This window comes from Thermobia domestica, chromosome 9, assembly GCF_964235325.1.
Source record: "Thermobia domestica chromosome 9, izTheDome1.hap1.1, whole genome shotgun sequence".
NCBI lineage: Eukaryota > Metazoa > Arthropoda > Insecta > Zygentoma > Lepismatidae > Thermobia > Thermobia domestica.
Window position 1 is genome coordinate 88,419,605 of NC_137462.1, and position 19,551 is coordinate 88,439,155.

General features: G+C 36.1%; 1 protein-coding gene across 5 annotated transcripts in view; it reads left to right on the forward strand.

The window, feature by feature from the left end:
• The window catches only part of Iml1 (GATOR complex protein Iml1), a 172,219-nt gene that overhangs the window by 66,168 nt on the left and 86,500 nt on the right, over positions 1 to 19,551 (forward strand). The window lies entirely within an intron of this gene.

A 19,551-nucleotide genomic window follows, 5' to 3' on the forward strand; every position in this document is an offset into this window, starting at 1 on the left:
CATTCTACTATTTCATTAATTTTTATGATCACCGTCTCCTTTAGCCTAGCCGGCATAAGCGTGGGACGTAAAACTTAAAAGATTTCCTTTCATTTCATTTACGATTCGTGATTGAAAAGAAATAATGCATTAAACAAATTCCTAAGACTAAAGGTTAGATTTTGAAAAATGTTCCTGGATTTTCGAATGCTAGAATGAATTTTTAGCATAATGGCATTAGTGCTCATTTTATTTTCAGTGAACAGAAATACAAATATTAAACATTAGTATTTTAGGACCTGTAAATGATACAGCAATTGACCGCCGGCGTAGTTTCGGTCTGTGAGTAGTGTAACTGAAAGTAAATAGCTTGTAGTGACACTATTTTCCTTAATCTAATAACGTTTTTAAATAATTCTTCTCTCCTTGGAACTGAAACTTGAATGCATAAATACTTGTAAAATAGTAATATTAATATGATTGAAATTGTTTATAATTAAAATTGAATGTAAGTAAAAATTGTTATTTTCTTCTCGGTATGGGACGTGAGAGCCACCGGTTAATATTGATAAGTACTGCATGTAATCCGTGTGAATACCACGAAGGCTCCATTCGCAGCCTCTGATCGAAGTATACAGCAACATACGGTTTTCAATGATTTAACGTCTTCGCTTTTCATTTGAATGCAATTGCGATGCGTCTATTAATTTCGAATATAATTTCAATTTGAGTATTGTACAGTGTGTGGATCAACTGCGCACACGATGGAGAAAATTAAAGGATATTAATTTTTATTGATTCGTTAGTTTTTAATTTTAGTTTTATATAATAAAGTTCTGATGTGAGCCTTTGCTGACCATAACCGGATTGCTCTGACGACTAATTTCTTCAGCAGTTGATGATAATGAGCCAGACTCTCGGCTACGAGCAGAAGATACACTGTGTGTATAGATATATAATGAATTACTTAGCAGAAAATGGTGAAAACATAATCACATACAATAAAACGTACACTGTAAGCGCTCTCGCTAAAACTTATCAGATAAAGAGGGAAGGAAGTAAATTAGAAAAAAAAGTTATTGATGTGAAGCATCTAGATGGGGCCATTTGGAATGTATAATCACGTAGTTATGTCATAGTAGGGCTATAAAGATGAAACTAATTAGATCGAATAGGTTTGTAAGAGTACAGGTGAAAATTTCGAAGAGTATGAAAAGTAAAAATAATGGAAGAAAAATTATTAAAATAATACATATATATAAAGCAGAAATAAATTAAAAGAGGATATAATGTAGAAAGAAGCATGTAGAAGAAATAATACTGATAAAAGAATCTGACAAAGAGTTTTAAAATATATAGTATGAGACATGTAGTGAGGTAAGGAATTGCAAATTGGTACAACCAGGGCAAAACTGTTCGCGGTGAGGATGATATTGTAGCTATTTTCCCAGCTCGTTCCGAAGTAAATGGAAGATTTTGGAGGGAAGGATTTTGAGTATACCTATGCGAAAGGTGTGGTTATGTACTATTGTAATGCTGTGTTTTTTGGGACACGAAGATGGGAAGTTCGAGCGCTGCAGGAGAATCTGTGATCACGATACGAATCAAAAGAAGGGTATAGTTTTGTCAGTGCAGAAGTCTGCACCGCTTGCAATTAAGAACATGTAACATTTTTTGGTGTATATTTTCAATATTTTGTGGTAACTAATTAATTTATAAAGGAATCGTGAAGCATGCAGAGAAGACACTCAGCCTAAAAATGTAAACTTTAAACTTTCGCTAAATGCTTTATTAGATAGGACGGAGTAGCGTAGGAAGAGAAGAAACTTTGAAAAACATGGAGATAGCTTTGAAGCATCAAGTTATACTGTACTGTACTGTACTGTATGGTTCACATTTAAACATTTCACAGCTACATTTCATTTTTTTTTCTTTTTTTTTTTAATTCTTTTTCTCCATAAATAATGATGGGTTTACAAAAAGTGTAATATAGTGCACTTTTTAAGTGGTACGTGATATTGTTTTCAGTATTTTCTAGTAAGTAATTCGCTGTAATACACACACAGATTATCAAAGCAATTGAAACACCTTGTGCTGCAACACGTAATTCACACTAAACACTCCTGCATTTCTACTGTCTTGTGTTAATGCTGTATTCAGCGATTGTGAATATTACACCTGTCGATGTAATAAGGATTTATATGTGTACTAGGTCAGGTGGTAGTGCAGACTGAGAGGCATCCACGAATTGTGGATGTGCGGTTAGTCAGTATGCAAGACTGCTAGTGTGTTAAGTGAATCAAGAGCAACAGTATCAAAGTGCTGATGGCATACAGAACTAGTGGGAAGACATTTATCTCCACTAGAGAAGAAGAATGGACGACATTCAAGTCTAGGTGAGGTGGTTCGCTGAACATTGAAGAGCACTGTCACAAAGAACTGTGCTGCTAATGCGATAAAATTACTATTTTTTGTTTAACTTTATACATTATGGGTATTAGATAGTCATGTGTAAGACGGTATCCAACCTTACGATAGTGGCAACGATATATTTTTTTTCTTTCATTTAACGGGGACATCTTTACATATTACAACATCAATAAATTCTAAGTAATTCGCTTAAAATGATTGAAAATGCTTTTAAGACAAAATATTGAACTCTTTTTTTTTTATTATTATTATTATTATTATTATTGGTTTAGTAAATTAAATAATATTCTGCAAAGTGTATATGACATGTGTATATGACATGTTTATAAATTCTTTTCCAATATCTTCAATCATCATGTCGTATTTGATTGCAGAAAAATAGATTCAAATAAATTTTTATGCATACAGAACTTCCAGTCTTAATCTTACAAAGTAATAAATTTCTCTCTTGGCGTGTAACCACATGAAATAGTTAAAAGGTATATCTTATTCTTCTTTTGTTTCAATCTATCGAGAAAGGATTTTTTTTTTTTTTTTTTTTTTTTTTTTTTTTTTAAAGCGAGTAGTGAAATACTAGAGATATAAACGTCAGCTGGAACTACAACTACAGAGTTCATAATCAAATTCGACAGATTTTAAGTACCCCCATTCCAAATGATTTTTGTCAAAGACAATTAAGGAGATTAAGTTCGCTGTCTTCTCCCTCTCGTTCCAGGGGGCGCGGTGGCTCAGTGGTAGAGCGTTCACCTCTGGTGCTTGGGGTCCCGGGTTCGATCCCAGCCCCCGCCAAGTGAACTTTGTGGTGGATAAACACCGTGCTCGTGGGTTTCCTCGGGGTTCTCCCGTTTCCTCCCACTTTCTTCATTCCACCATTTCACTCATCTCTCATAATCACCGTCTCCTTTAGCCTAACCGGCATAACCGTGGGACGTAAAACTCAAAGATTTCATTTCATTTCATTTTCCCTCTCGTTCCATTGCTGTAGGAGCTGTATGGTACAGTATTTGTTCAAAGCAAATCTAAATAAAGGATTAGTACGATTGGATTTTTTCTTCTCCAGTTAGCTAGCTAATATATATATATCCTGTTTCAAAAAGAATATACGTATAATATGAAATTTTACACACATATTTACGAACCTCTCAAGTTCAAATTACAGATGTTCAATATGCCCTCCATCAGCGACACGAACAATATCACATCGATATTCAAATTCCTCCCATACTCGGGCAAGCATGTCCTGCGTCACTGATGTTATGGCAGTACGGATCCGGTTCTTCAACTCTTCCAGGTTCTGTGGGAGTCGTGGTACATAAACGTTGTTTTTAACGAAACCCCACAGGAAGAAGTCACTGGTTGTCAAATTCGGTGACCGTGGAGGCTAGCTGAGACATGCTAAGTCGCCAGCTCCTTGACTACCAGTCCAACGGTTCAATACAGTTTCAGATATTCACGCACTTGGCGATTCCAATGAGGGGGTGCCCCGTCTTGTTGAAAAATGAAGTTGTCTTCGTGCAGCCTCGAAAACAACCAGTTTCGTAACAGCGAGATACTGCAGACTGTTAACCGTGTTTCCATTAAGGAAAAATGGGCCGTAAACAGCTGATCGGGATATCGCACAAAACACATTAACTTAGGGCGAATCTCGTACATGTTCAATGACTGCAAGTGGGTTCTGTAGGCCCCAAATTCGAAAATTTTGTTTGTTTACCTGACCTCTAACACGGAAAGTCGCTTCATTACTGAACACGACGCGTTGTGCAAAAGTGTTATAATTGTCAATAGCATCCAGAATCTCGTTACAAAATGCCAGACGTTTGCGTTTGTCATCAGGACGCAGAGCTTGTAACAGCTGTAACTTGTACGGCTTCATAACCAACTGACGTCTCAAAACACGCCAAATTGTTGTCAGCACTTGTAACTTCCGACTGGCACGACGAGTTGATTTTAAAGGACTACGTTGGAAAGCAGTTTGAATTCGTGCAACATTTCCTTTAGGAACATGAGGGCGGCCAGGACTCTTTCCTTTACATACACATCCTGTATCTACAAACTGTCTATACCATCAGCGAATGTTCCACCCATTGGGAGGATCAATTTGGTACCTCAACCTGAAACATCTTCGCATTGTAATCACGGAATTGCACTTCGCAAACTCGAGAACACAAAATGATTCCTGGTGCGGAGTAGCCATTTTAAACATATGACGGTTACCAAGCAAAACAGAAGACAACTGACATCTAGCGGCTATTAATATAAACTAGACTATGTATTCGTTTCTCCAATAGCCGAGCCGAGGCGCAGTGATCGATAGTTTGGACAAAATTCTTCGTAATACGTATATTCTTTTTGAAACAGGGTGTATATAGGAAATGAAATTTACATTGAGAGCGCTTGTATGTTATTCGCATTATTTATCATGAAATAGTTGCATATTTAATTAAATTTGACCAAAACCCTCATCAGAGATGAGACAAACTGTAGATCCTAATCTGGCACCAAATATACGAGATAAGGATAGTGGTAATGAGAAACGATGTCTTTAGTATGCACGGACTTCAAAGAATAAATCTACTAAAAACGTATTCCGAGAGAACATGCAATAACAGTAACCAACAAAAGGTTGATCGGTTTATATCCAACCACTTTGGCAATGCGGTAATTGCGCCAATCATGAAGCCGATGTCGTTATCAGTGTGCTATCTCAGCTTCCAGGTGCCAGGGTGTCGTGTTGGTGCTGGTGAAATGCTGCCTAAAGTGAACCTTTGATGTCATGACTCTTTTCCACGCACATTTCTCGTGCAACCGAATAGCGAAAGTGTTGGGAAAATCATCGGATTGATCAAAGCTGAAAATACCATAACCAGGTAAACACAAATGAGATCCTTTGTGAAAATCATCAACTGGCAGGAGAGAAGAATTCACCTCTCCAACGTGACATGGCCCAGAGATTAAATCCGGTGCAGTCCACTGGTAACTATATCATTCTTTGCCTTGGCCTGCGATGCATCTCATCAGGGCCGATTCCACAACTTCTTCATGCGCCACATTGCAGAATGTAAGACTAACTGGCCATAAATATACGAAATACAATTGAAAGGATGGAGAATACAAATGAAATGCGATTGTCGCATTGGAAGAAGCCTACATTTATCTTCCACGCATGATGGTAACGTTAGGGAGATTATTTTCCGTAACACTTCTTACAAGAGACGTAACTGAGTTTTATCGCCAATGCCGAGAAAGTTTTCTGCAGGAAATCGTGATTGTCACCGGATGCAGTTATTAAGGGAAATTGGATACGTAAAGATGTAAAGTGGAAACTTTCTACCGGGAAAAAATTCCTCGTTTCTACGGCGCCTATCCACATGGAGACAGAGTCCAGTCATACCGTTCCGGTTTTATCATGACAGGTAGCATAAAACGGGAATCCATGTTCCCTTTCATGACTTTTTGTCAACAGCTCTGTGTCCCCCCAATAATTTCTGCACATTTGGACTACTAAAACTTACACAGCTGCTCTCGCTGTTCTATGTAAAACCTACGTAGATGAAATTTCTGTGCTTATGCTCTAGCTTAGTTTGTTTCAGAATAAATTATGATGTCGGGCGATAGTCATAGTGCTGATGGTCCAATAGACTACAACTAGTGATGACGACATATCTTTTCACACTTCGAAAATGGTTGGATTTAATCCGATCAACTACATGTACAAAGAAAGTTACCTACTATATCGATGCAAATCTTAATGAGGATGAGCAGTCTCGATGTGACACGGTTTCTTCGTTATGACACGAGTAGCGTATTTAGTTCTAGCACAAAGATCGTTATGAATACCGTTATTAAAGTGTTCTTTCGTACAGCACCAATATAAAATGAACTTACAGAAAGAAAGACGTTGCTTTACGCCAAGATGGCCCTTTTTGTGAATTTTAGCAAACAAATCATTAACTAATTACTCAATACTACGACAACCTAATCTTCCTCGAAAAAAGTCCTAAAAGATCTTTAAATATCTGAATATGAACATAAGTATGTAAATCATTCGGAATAAGACAGCATAAATTTAGTGCTTGCACTACGTTGTGTGTATACAACTCGAAGAGAAGACCGTCGTTGTCAACAATAAAGTTTTTAAAAAATCTGCTAACAAGATTATTTCATTAGTTCATAAGGATAAATATTTAAATTGCATGCTACAGAGATTTTCGCGTCCAGCCAAATGTTCAAACTAAGATCATATGACTGGACCATCTGTAAAATACGAGTGGTTCTAAGATCTAAATTTTTAGCTGAGAAAGCATGTGTTACTGCAGACGTATCACAATGTATAATGACCGAGGTGTATATTGGTCTCCGAAAGTCACGAAATCAGAAAACGGTCAAGAAAGGCACGAAATTTAGTTTTTTTTCTTTCTTTTCTTTTCTTTTCTTTCTTTTTTTTCTTTTTTTTCTTTTTTCTTTTTCTTTTTTTTTTTTAATCTGGACAAACATAAGTAGAGACTTGAAAATGTTGTTATATAAAACGTCAGAATTCACCGCCAAAAATGTCTGTGGTTGGCTTGAGTCGCTACCAAATCGCAAGCAAAGCATGCTTCTATAGCATGCATGAAAATTTGACCTAATTCGCATCCCAATTCGCTCTTGAGATTGTCCTTCAGCTGGCATCATTGAGTAGTGCAAATCGCATTGCATCGCTGAAACCACCTACGCCTTTGTAAACATATGATAAAGACAAGTGCTAATGAATATAGGGACTGTTATTAGTTTTGAATGTTACGAAATTTTATGGTTTGGTAAAGAAAAGATCACGAAAATGTCACGAAATTTCATTTTGGAATTTTAGTAGACACCCTGGACCAAGACTGAAAATAGTGGAATATTACCGAAGAAATGAACAAATGATAGTTTTAATTAATAAATAGGAAGAGATAATTAATTTGATTTTATTCTTCTGGAATCATTCGCTATGACTACCTGCTCATGCGATTCAGGTGAATATTCAGCACAATTTTTCGGATGTAAGTCATCGAAGTTCAAATCTCAACCGAAGTTAAATTGACTTTATGCAGGAGGCTTGTAGCTGCTCAGCTGTTACAGAGCTGGAATCTAGCGTTCTCTTAATTATCTCTCTTTCTTGTTCTCGAATATAGATAAGTTTGTTTTCGAAAGAATATTTATTTCTTTTTTAACTTCAGAATAATAGATAATTTATTATTGTTCACTTGACTGCTTTAGATTGTAAATGTAATTAATTAGCTGTACTTGTTACGAATTGTATATTGGATTGCAAATGGTCAAAGATGTAGACATGGCGCAAGCTAACTTTGCACTTTAAAACCGCTACTTTTCGAGCAACTGAGAGGAAAACGAGAGAAAAATTGTTGATACTACGCATGAGCAAAAAATGCGTTGCCAACCGCGATTGATCAAACTTCCCAGTAGTAGATCCTAGTCGTATATATATATATATATATATATATATATATATATATATATATATATATGTATGTATATATAAACTAGTTTCTTTATTACTGAAATATTTGCCTATTTGCAAAGCATCCCATCCACTTATTGCAATTAATGCAATTGATAATAATGAACCATCGTTTGCTCTTTCTTTCTCAAAGTAAGCTCTGACATTGTATACCATTTCCCTACTTTGACTTCTGATTGTAGTATAGCTCCTGATTTTTTTTAAAAGATCTTTTCTCTTCCGTAGTTATAGCCTTAATTAACCATAGTACAAGAGAATTTGAAATCAATTATTAAAATTAAAGAATAACTGAATGTATCATACACCTGAACGTGGCGGCATAAAAATAAATAAATTAAAGAAAGAAAGAAGAACTTATACAAATACCTCCACATAATCCTAGATATTAACACACAAAAGAATAGATACACGTGATATTTTAAAATAGTTTTACAAAACACAAAAATTTAATTTTATATACACTACCAACACAATGCTAAGGAATACTGAGTGGAAAACATTCTTATTTCAGCCTTCTTATTTTTGACCTTTGAGTTACCAAAAAAAAAAAATCCTCCCACGCATCTGTTGATCAACAGAACACATGGTACATTTTGGCAATTGGAGCATTCCATTCGCTTTAAACAAGAGACATTGTTCTCTCACCCCTCGAAAGAAGATATTTCCGATGCTTGCCGAGGTTTGTTCTTTTTGCTGGGTTTCGTGTAGTGTGCTGGTAGATTGAAAATAAGGTGTTTGTTGTTACGAGGGTGTTACTATCGTATTCTGGTCCAGTGTAGTATGGATAGACTAGTGCAACGTCTACTAGTAATGCTGTAGATAAACATAGATGAAAAGGTACAACTTACGAATTATGAATAATACCTCACATTTTAGATTCATGGTGAATATTTATTTCAGTTGACAACGCTGATAAGTTGACTTCCCTGCCTCTCAAATCACGGTCAGATGCCAGCCAAATCGCAAAGAGCATTACGTCACTTAAGTGCAAAGTTGTTGTGCGCCGTGTCTAACACCATGGCGGACCCATCTTGATTCATATGTTGTCAGACTCTCTTTCTCTGTATGTTGCTATATTCTATATACAGAGTTACGACATCAGAATCGTCGTATCCTGTTTAAAAATAATTAATTTTCAATGTGTAAAGGAACGCTTTTAATATAAAGTGTGAGTCTGAAATAATTAATAATCCTGAAGATATAATAAGCCATAAATTACGTTATTTTATGAGTGACTGAATTAAATGGTTATGAGTCTGTAAATTGTTTATAGTCCCTTCATATCTTCTGTCTCCTACATACACATACTTGATGTCACGTATCTGCTATAGTAGAATTCGATGCTAACGTAATTGAAACGCATAATAAGATTTTCAACAATTTGTTTGTGAACGAACCTAAATGTTCAAGACTTACATTATGCCACAATGTAACTTTCACATTAAGAAGTACAAACAATTGGCTATGAGGTCGAAGTGTATACGTATTCGTCATATTATTAAAGAAGATAATTTATATAAAATCTGTGAGAAAAAGCATATACATATATAGTAATTTAGAATTAAAGTTAATTCCTTAGTGCTCAACCTTAATTTGTTCTAGACATAGAATCGTGCCAAACGTTCATCTGTAGAAGTATCTCTGTGTGCATTGCACTTGTTTCATTAGCATCTCAGATTTATGAATCTATAAAGTAACGCCAAACTCGTGTACGATGACAAAACAATAAAATACAAAATAAAGTTAATTAAAGCTTGTTGATAATCTAGTGGTTAGCCAATAATTCCCTATATCAATTCTCCGCTATAGCACCGCTACAGGGAACAGAAGAGTCACCGCATATCCCAACACAACGCCTATACTTCTAAAGACATCCTGTTTATTTATTTTCTACTCGGTATTTCTATCTCCATCTTAGACAATTAAAATTTTCGAACATTATCTGTGAATCAATGTTCTGACGCAATTCTACTATGCTAAACATAGTCTAGAAAGTTAGAACTTTTAATCAGTAGATACAACTTCTACCAACCGACCGAGCCTATAATGTATGGTGTTCGTTTCAGTTACGAAAAGAAAAGTTTCTTAAGTCTGTAATAATTCCGTGGTTAATTAAGATTTCTCGACTTTATATAAAATATCAAATATAGGAGCAATAAGAACAGAAATTCGGAACAAAACCTCTTGTCGATTAAATTAAGCCGAAAAAATACGTGTAGTACAGAAAAATAAATAATAGCTTCGTTTAATTGAAGATTAATGTTGACGAAAGAACTACTAATAATATACCCTAAGATGATAGTTTCAAGAATTAAAAATTTTACGAAAAGGGAAACTTACAGGTTTTATGATACACAGTTTGAAAAAATGCATGACTGGATCGAGGCTCGAACCCGGGATCTTCGTCGTACCTTGCCGATGTCGAACACCACAACGCTACGTAGTCCGCTTTCAGAACAGTCTCTCACTCTTGAAGTCGGTGTTCTTACACTCAGACGACATGATTTGTATCACAACTTCCTGTTGTGCATGAACAATCCAGTGACCATATTCAGAACACTTCTGACATTGTACTATCATTATATTAACGAAAGAAGGACACAACCAATTTTTAACTCAATGAATAAGAAGATCCCTTTTGTTGTGTAAATGTTAAATTTTGGTATTAAGTTTGTTTTTTTTTTTTTTTTCATTAGTTTTTACTATAACCCTTCTATTTACGTCTGTTACTACTTTCTTTAACGGTTATAATGAAAAATAAGATCATTAATGTAATAACAGAAGTAGGGAGTATTTTGGAAGTCATTTCTAGAGTTACATTTTGTTTAATAAAATAACTATGAATATCTACTTACGTGTAAAGTCACTGTGTTGGGACACTGTCATACTATTAATTGCAGAAAGAAGTCATGTACGTGATATATTCGATAGTGTTGTGTGCCTTGCCATTGTTTCATACAATTCGTAATTTTGTTGCTTTGGAAATTCTTCAGTTGTTTCCCGTAATATACGGCGTTAATTGTTAAAGTTTATTGTTACATTAAAAACATTGAAATGTAGTAGTTCAAAATTATTACTTCGTAAAATAAAACATCATCATGTGCAGGTCCGGTTGTTACGCGCGATTACAGCATTAAGGCATATCAAAATTACTGTAAAATTGTAAACGAATTAATTTCATTCCGAAAGTACCTATGCTGACACAAACTACAGTGAGAAACAAGTATGGCCAAATTTCACTGGCACTAAATAAAATGAAAAGTGAGTGAGGAAATTGGAAATAAAGGATAATATATTGAAGGCAGTTTTACTGAAGTGTAACAGTATTGATAATTAAGACACAAATTTTCCTGATCTCGTACAACTGTGAATCTACTGGTACTATTTATTATAAATAAATTCACTGCTGTTCGTGAAAATTCCAACTACGAGAGACGCTAATAAATGGAATGAAATCTATATCACTGATTCTTTAGTGACTGCACATCAGTGATTACGATTTCAGGACTGTTCAGCACCTCTAATCATAATACATCAGTTTATATCAACATCTCTGCTGGAGGACCATGACGAACAAGACCCTGAACGACCGTGCCCAACACATGTTCAATTTGTAACATGTCAGACGACCGTTCAAGTTAAGGAAGCAGCAGCAACCGTCATCCCTGGAAGATGGCTTTCACATTCAAGATACATGTGACAGGGTATTGCTTTACTTGAATACGGTGTCGAGTTGTTCCAAAGAAGAGGATGACCGTGGCTTCGAGAACTTTCCTTATGTAGCGGTTACTGCCAAAATTAGTCTATTATTGTAGACAAGATCGCGTGTTGTACCCAATAACTCTCCACACCATCAACCTACCGCTCACCCGCAATGATTCTTGACAATGCACTTTGGTAGATTGCGCTTGTGAGAGCTTCTAACGCATATATGACTACCACAGGTTGAAGTGGGATTCCTCCAAAAAAAAGATCATCTCTCACTCTGCACAGCACGAGATGGTGTTCACACAGCCATTGTAACCTGATGTGTTTATAATACTGAATCAATGAAATCCGACACAAATGCATATATATCGTCTATCCTGCGTTGAGCAGACACCATCAAACCTTCGATACAGACAGTCTATCGTTGAGCTAACCCTGTGAATGAAAAAGTACAGTCCGTCACGATCACACGGACAAAATGTGTCCCAATCGTTGTTGTGTCTGGTCTTCTGTCTGTTGCCTTCCACACACACATTGCTTGCCCTGTTAAAGTACCAAAGTAGCAGTACGAGAAGTAACTTTTCCGTAGTCCTATCTTGTACCCTCATTCGAACGCAGTCGTGTGTTTATATAGCACCCTTTGACATCGACATAGTAACATACTCTCATACGTTTCTTCTGTACTCGCTGCACTTCCCGAGTGCTACGTAAAACCGCCTCTCGCGATACTATCCCGTGCACTGAATCGTAGGTGCCAGTGAACCCATGCTATCTAGCTGAAATTGTAATCGCTCGTACTCGTACGTCAAACCCTGTAGTGCAGTTTTTTTTTGGGGGGGAGGGGGGGTCCGTCATACTTCCTTCGCGATGCTAGTTTCACAAACGGCTGTGTATATATATAGTCGAGAGATCATACATATGGTCAGTATTATAATGTAGCGAATTTTCATCTGTTAACTAAATAGTAATAAGAAGCAATCTTTGTGCTAATTTCGATCATTATTTTTTATAGATCCAAAAAGATCTGAAATTTAACAGCAATGAATCAAATGCTCAAATCATAATAAGGAAATCAAATTTGTACTTAATACTACAAATAAATTTACGCGTATTTATGCCAAGATCCTTTTGCCATTATCACCGTTCGTTTTACAATGTACTGTAATCTACTTCACATACAAATAAGTACACTACGACAAATGAAATATGCCTACTTCTATTACTGATTGTTTTCAAACTCAACTTGGTGAGTTGTCTTTGGATCTTGGTGAGTTGTTTAAATAGGAACACGAAACTTAATTGCTATTGAATTTAAATAATGGTAACATTACAGTGCATAAATTGTTGTGAGTTAAATAATATTTCGTTTGCTGTCATACATCAACTGGTCGCATCGACAGTAGAGACACCATGCAGCACGGGTGTAAAGCTTTTGCTTCCCCGAAGTCGACAACAACACACTCAGCGCTTAGTTGATTACGTAGGAAATAGGAGCTACAACGCATTATTCAAGTCACGGTGGCTTACTAGTAGAACACTTACCTCTGATCTCAGGGGTCCTTGATTCATCCCAGGCCATATGAGTTTGTGATGGACAACATCGTGTCTCGTGTGTTTTCTCGGGGTTCTTCCTATTTCCTCCCATATTCTCATTCTATTAATTATTACATAACCATTTACTATAATAAATCATTCGTTTCCTTTGGCCTAAAAGGCATAATCGTGGTACGTTAAATTAAAGATTACATTTAATTTCACTTGGCTTTATTACATTAAATTATGATATTTATGAATGAAGTTTTACTTATGAAAATTCAGATTATTTGAGGACAGTGAAAGGTTTGATGATATTCCACAAATATCTATCTAATATTAGATATTTATAGGGTCATTCAAGGTTGACCGGGATTTTCGTACGTAAATAATCGATGAATAGCCGGATCATGATGAAACTTGCGGGTGACGTAATGTATTTATTCTAGAGTAACTAGCGCCCGGCATGACTCCGCATACGCAGCAGTTGCAGCGAACATGACGGCAAGCAGCGTGTGTGTGGCTGTGGAGCAGCTGTGTGTAATCAAATTTCTTGTGAAGGAGAAAGTTGAACCAGCTGAGATTTATAGAAGATTGGAAGCACAGTATGGTGAACAAACGATGTTACGGACAAGAGTGTACGAATGGTGTGAACAGTTTCGCGAAGGACGGGAGCTGGTGACAAATGAAGCGCATGGACACATTCACCCGACTGCAGCCACAGCAGTGAATGTCGCACGTGTTGAACAAATGATTCTAGAGAACCAGCGAGTAATAGTGCGGGATATTGCTGCCGATGTGAATATCAGTGTCGGGAGTGTTGCGACAATCATTCACGGCCACTTACGCTTCCGCAAAATCTGTGCAAGGTAGGTTCCCCGCCAGCTGACATTTGATCAGAAGTGGACACGCATGACGCTCTGTGAACAGCTTCTAAATCGGTTTCGAGCCGACGGTGATGAATTGTTGCAATCCATCATCACGTGTGATGAAACATGGTTGCACAATTCAACCCCAGAGACCAAAAGAAGCAGCATGGAGTGGCGGCATAAAGGTTCCCCGCCGCCCAAGAAAAGCAAAACGCAGCCGTCCACAGGAAAGATCATGGCAAGTGTCTTCTGGGGCATGAAGGGTGTTATCCATATTGATTTTCTGGACAAAGGGAGCACAATTAATGCCCAGTATAATTCCATATTGTTGAGTGGTGCTGTACAAAAGTCCACTCGCAAGAAAAGATCTGGGATGTTGTCTGGAAATGTCATTCTTCTTCATGAAATGCCCGTCCTCACACGGCCAGTATAACAACAATAGCTCTGGCCCAAATGCGCCGGGAAGTTCTGCCCCATTCCCACTACAGTCGAGATTTAGCCCCCAGTGATTATCATTTGTTTGCACTCCTTAAAGACCATCTGGGAGGGAAGAAATTCACGATAGATGAAGCACTGCGGAACAATGTCCTCTAGTGGTTATGAAAACAACTAAGTTCTTTCTAAGCCAGAGGAATCAGGGAGCTGCCACAACGATGGCAACGGTGCCTCGACGCACACGGAGAATACTTTGAAAAGCTGACATAGTTAGGTACTTCTTGTGCTATCTGTTTCCTCTGAAAAAATAAAAGTCCCGGTCTACCTTGAACGACCCTTGTATTAGATGAAATTATAATCCACACCCTTAATCAAACCCAATATTATACAAATAACGACTAAGCAAAAAGTTTCTTACAATTCTACTGTTTCAGTTTGGTTTGCCTTTGTCGTAAAGGTCGATGAAAGATTATATTTTGATTTTGTATGTATTATGTAGATATTTCAATCGGTAGAAAATACAAAAGTCATTTCTCAATAAATATGATCGTGAAGCGATTGGTTCCAGTTTCATTGATTAATATTTCTGCCGTTCGTTGCATTTTATAACTAAAGTTTATTTTCTATTTTTCAAGTACGCGAATTTAATTAGAATAGATACCTATTCCCATCTAACGTCAAATAAGACACGTTAAAACATTTACTTTTTATAATGTTTAACTTCAAAAATGTAGACACAATTAAAAATTAGCAGAGATTGTGGTTTCATAATGGAAAAGATTTATATAATCTGTGGACTTTCTTGTAATGTTCTTTTAATGTTTTTCCAGTTGCCTCAATTTCGCTCTATTTCTAAACACGCTTAGTAAAGAAGAGAAAAGTATATTTATGGCTTTGAAACTAAACCAGACATCACTTTTTAAAGAAACCTATATTAGAGTCATTAAATTCATTTTAACCAGTCATTGTTTAGTTCTACGTACCTTCGTTGACAAGTTGCTCTAAGGTGGAGCTTCGGGTAGCGCTGCGATTTTCAGGTTTTTCTTTTCTCATATACACTACTATTCCAAACCATGTGAGATCATTACTTAATTCAGTTTATTGGTTTTGTTAATATTTCTTTTTTTAAATTTTGTGTTCACTGTGACAGTATGTTCTTTAATGTGAAAAAAATATAAGAGATTTTGTAACAAGAAATGCGAACGGAAGACATTTGTAAAGCAAAATATATTACTTATTCTTCTGACTGAACAAATTAGTCAGTTATTTCTTCGAATTATCACGATGGTGTTATGCGTTCGTCGTTATCGAGGATAAAAGCACCAAGAAATTGGGTTAAAAGAGCTAATTTAAGATTATATGAAGAATCAAAAACAATGTTAACAAAAACCGACCGTCTATTATAGTCTGAGGAATGGAATGTTGCATGTTTATCTTTGTCTAACAAGGACTCTTCTTTTTTTTTGGGGGGGGGACCTAGCTTTTTGCAATGTACAGTTACCTTTGAAGTAATAAAAAGGAAGTAATTTTTGAACCTTTCGTAATTAAAATGAAAACTACGTTGATCAGGGTTTTCTTAGCGTAATTTTATTGACATGTTTTCATAAAGGTGACAAATTGAATCTTCAAACATCTTACCTCATAAAGATCATATTTTCGTTAACTCCTCTGTGGCGGGGGGGCGCGGTGGCTCAGTGGTAGAGCGTTCACCTCTGGTGCTTGGGGTCCCGGGTTCGATCCCAGCTCCCGCCAAGTGAACTTTGTGGTGGACAAACACCGTGCTCGTGGGTTTTCTCGGGGTTCTCCCGTTTCCTCCCACTTTCTTCATTCCACCATTTCACTCATCTCTCATAATCACCGTCTCCTTTAGCCTAACCGGCATAACCGTGGGACGTAAAACTCAAAGATTTCATTTCCTCTGTGGCGATGCATTAGTATGAGGCATGAACTCTACAAGTAAAGGGAAAATGGAGAATGGGAGCTTTCGAAATGTACTACTATAAAAGGCTGTCGAAAGTTGGAGGGTAGATGAGATATCAAATGAATGTTGGAAATGTTGGGAGAAAAGAGGAGTATACTGAAGCATATTCGAAAAGAAAAGATAGGGTGATTGGACATGGAGGAATCGTGGTGTTGGCTGTGGGAGAAATGGCAGAAGGAAAAATAACTAGAGGTTGGCTGCGATTGAATTATACGGACCGAATAATACTAAAAGTAGAGATGAAAAAGTGCATGGAAATGAAAAGTCTGACTCAGGATACTGAAGACTTCAAAGCTGCGTCAAATCAATCAAAAAATTGCTGACCTGAGGTATAAGTACTTTCTAATTATCTTCAGGATTCTTCATGTAATTAAATTTGCCTTGTTTTAACCTAACCTCTTTGTCGTTTTATCTTTGTACATGATGCTGTCGAAATAATAGGGAGAAAAATTCCTTTATTCATTCAACGGAACCGTAATTACTAGGTTTGTTACTTACACATAATATATTGATATCACAAATTAATATCTAGGTTAAAGAATTAAATAATACAGAAATAGAATTTAAAGTACATTTTCATCCATTTTACGCTAGCTGTGTGTTTAGAAAAAGTTCAGATGGTAGGAAGTAATACATTACACGAATGCTTCAGAATACACGTTATTTGTGTGTGATGTGCTTATATTGCTTTCCAGCACATATATTCTGCTTCTTCACTAACTACCACTGCGATATTTATGTAGTGTCTGCTCGAGTGCTACCATATTTTGTAACTTTCCTTTTCTCTCTGCTTAGAATAACACACACTTTAAATCCTCCTTTTAAAATTCTTCTTCTGGCATGTGTTGTATGAAATTTCCTGAAACCATCTATTGTAGATCGGTTTATATAATGATTAAATAGCTTCTATATATGCCGTAGTACAGTCATTTTTAAAGCAAGATTTCAAATAGCTAATTGAAAAAAAAAATCCTTGAAGTGGAGAAAAATATGCAAGATCAGTTACTTTGGTGTCAAGAGATAAATGGTACATTTAGTGCTTTTATTTACTATTAATGAAACTAATAGAATCCATTATATTCGTGTCCTCTAACTACGTATGAAGTTATGCCTTCATTTTGTATTTTTGCTAGAGAATTATTTTCTCTTTTAACAATTTTCTGATTTCGTTTTTGTTCAAATCAATGCCTTATTTCGTATACACTGTTATTTCATTGAGGAGACATATATGACAGGACTCAGTTATAATAGGATTAAATATTTTTATGCCAATAAATATTTTGTATTATAATTACATGATCACTTGTGCGAATAAAACTATTCGTATAAGTGCATATATACTTTGAGATTGTTTACAGACTACTAAGTTCATAGAAATACATTATTTAAAGCTTCTCAGAGGTTCTTAAGAAGTAAATGTAACTTTTGTTTCTCTTAAGCAAGGTGTTTATCTTGCTTCATGGGTTTTGTCACTTACCCACCCAGGAAGATTATTTCCAATACTCAGACTGCATGGACTGATATTTTATTGCATGTTTGCTACTAAAATCACTAACAGTTCTAGTAATACTGTCATAAAATTAGAATTTTACTGATGTTTCACAAAAAATTGTCTTCCAGCCCCCGCCAAGTGAACTTTGTGGTGGACAAACACCGCGTGCGTGGGTTTTCTCGGGGTTCTCCCGTCTCCTCCCACTTTCTTCATTCCGCCATTTCATTCATTACTCATCATCATCGTCTCCTTTAGCCTAACCGGCATAACCGTGGGACGTAAAACTCAAAGATTTCATTTTCAAGAAATTGTCTTATTTTTCTAACTCCTTAGCTATCAGACATTTTTCTGTATTGAATCCTATTTCCTATCAGTTTCAGATTGAGTCTGCTTTAAATTTTTCTACATACTAGGTAAAGAGATTTTATGTGGTTCATGAATTGAATATATAATTCGATCGGCAGTATTCTTTTTACAAATATATGTTTGGCACATTGTATTATAATAGTATGTATAAGTAGATCTGCTTACAAACATGTATACACACACACACACACACAACAACAACAACAACAACATTCCCCAACTGAAGATAACCCCGATCCTTACTCTCCAACAGTTCAGTCATGCGCCAGGTGTCATAGTCAAGAGATCTAAGGCATTAGAGTGGCCATCGCAGGATGTCAGTCACTGGTTCGAAACCTGTTTAGAACATGGGTGTTATGTAACATGTATTATTCCCCCATTCATTTTTATCGTCTTCTTTAATCCAAAAAGCAAAAACGTGGTACATAAACCTCAAAAGTACAATAAATAAAAAAATAAAATTCAGTTATTCGAAAAAAGAAAAACTAAACAAAGAATAAGAAACTCCTCTGTTCTGTATTTTTTTACATTCCGACTTAACTTCTGTTCCCTATACAAACTCGTGTACTTTGCTTATTCCATGCTCACCACCTCATGAGAAATTAAAGGCCTTTCTCGACTCGCTTTAGAATTGTGTACTGAAGATCCCCAACCTTCATACACTTGCTACAAGAATTGGTTCTCTGCGCCGCGCCTCTGTTAAAAAATTCGAGAACGTCGTATGTGAAACGTGCCCTATTCAGCACCACTATGACTTAACCAAAATCTCATCACAAAAAAATGGCACCCACTGTCCAGCATTCTGTGTCGGAGTATTCTTAACACTTTTTTTAACTTCATCGACGATCACAGATACTCATGCAACGTTCAGATTCTCCACTGCGTATTTTGACTGGACCTTCCGTTCGAGTATTCTGAAGATTCTTAATCCGGACTTCCATGTCTCTCAGAAAGAGAAAGGTAGAGTACTTTGCCATTATGTCTGAACCCTCTTCCCTCGTCTTAACCATTCATAATGTCTTAACTTACTTTTTTCATTCCATTTCGTACATACCTTCTTTTATCTTAATCATTGTTTTGTTGTATTTTTTTATTTCCATATTTTTCCAACAAATTTTTAATTTTGTATTAGCTCCTATTGTTATTACTTTTTATTAATATATAATTATTTATATTTTTCAGATACCTTTTTCTTCTACTTTGTTATTTTACATTATTGTGCATATATGCTGTTAGTCTTTATTTATTTATTTATTTA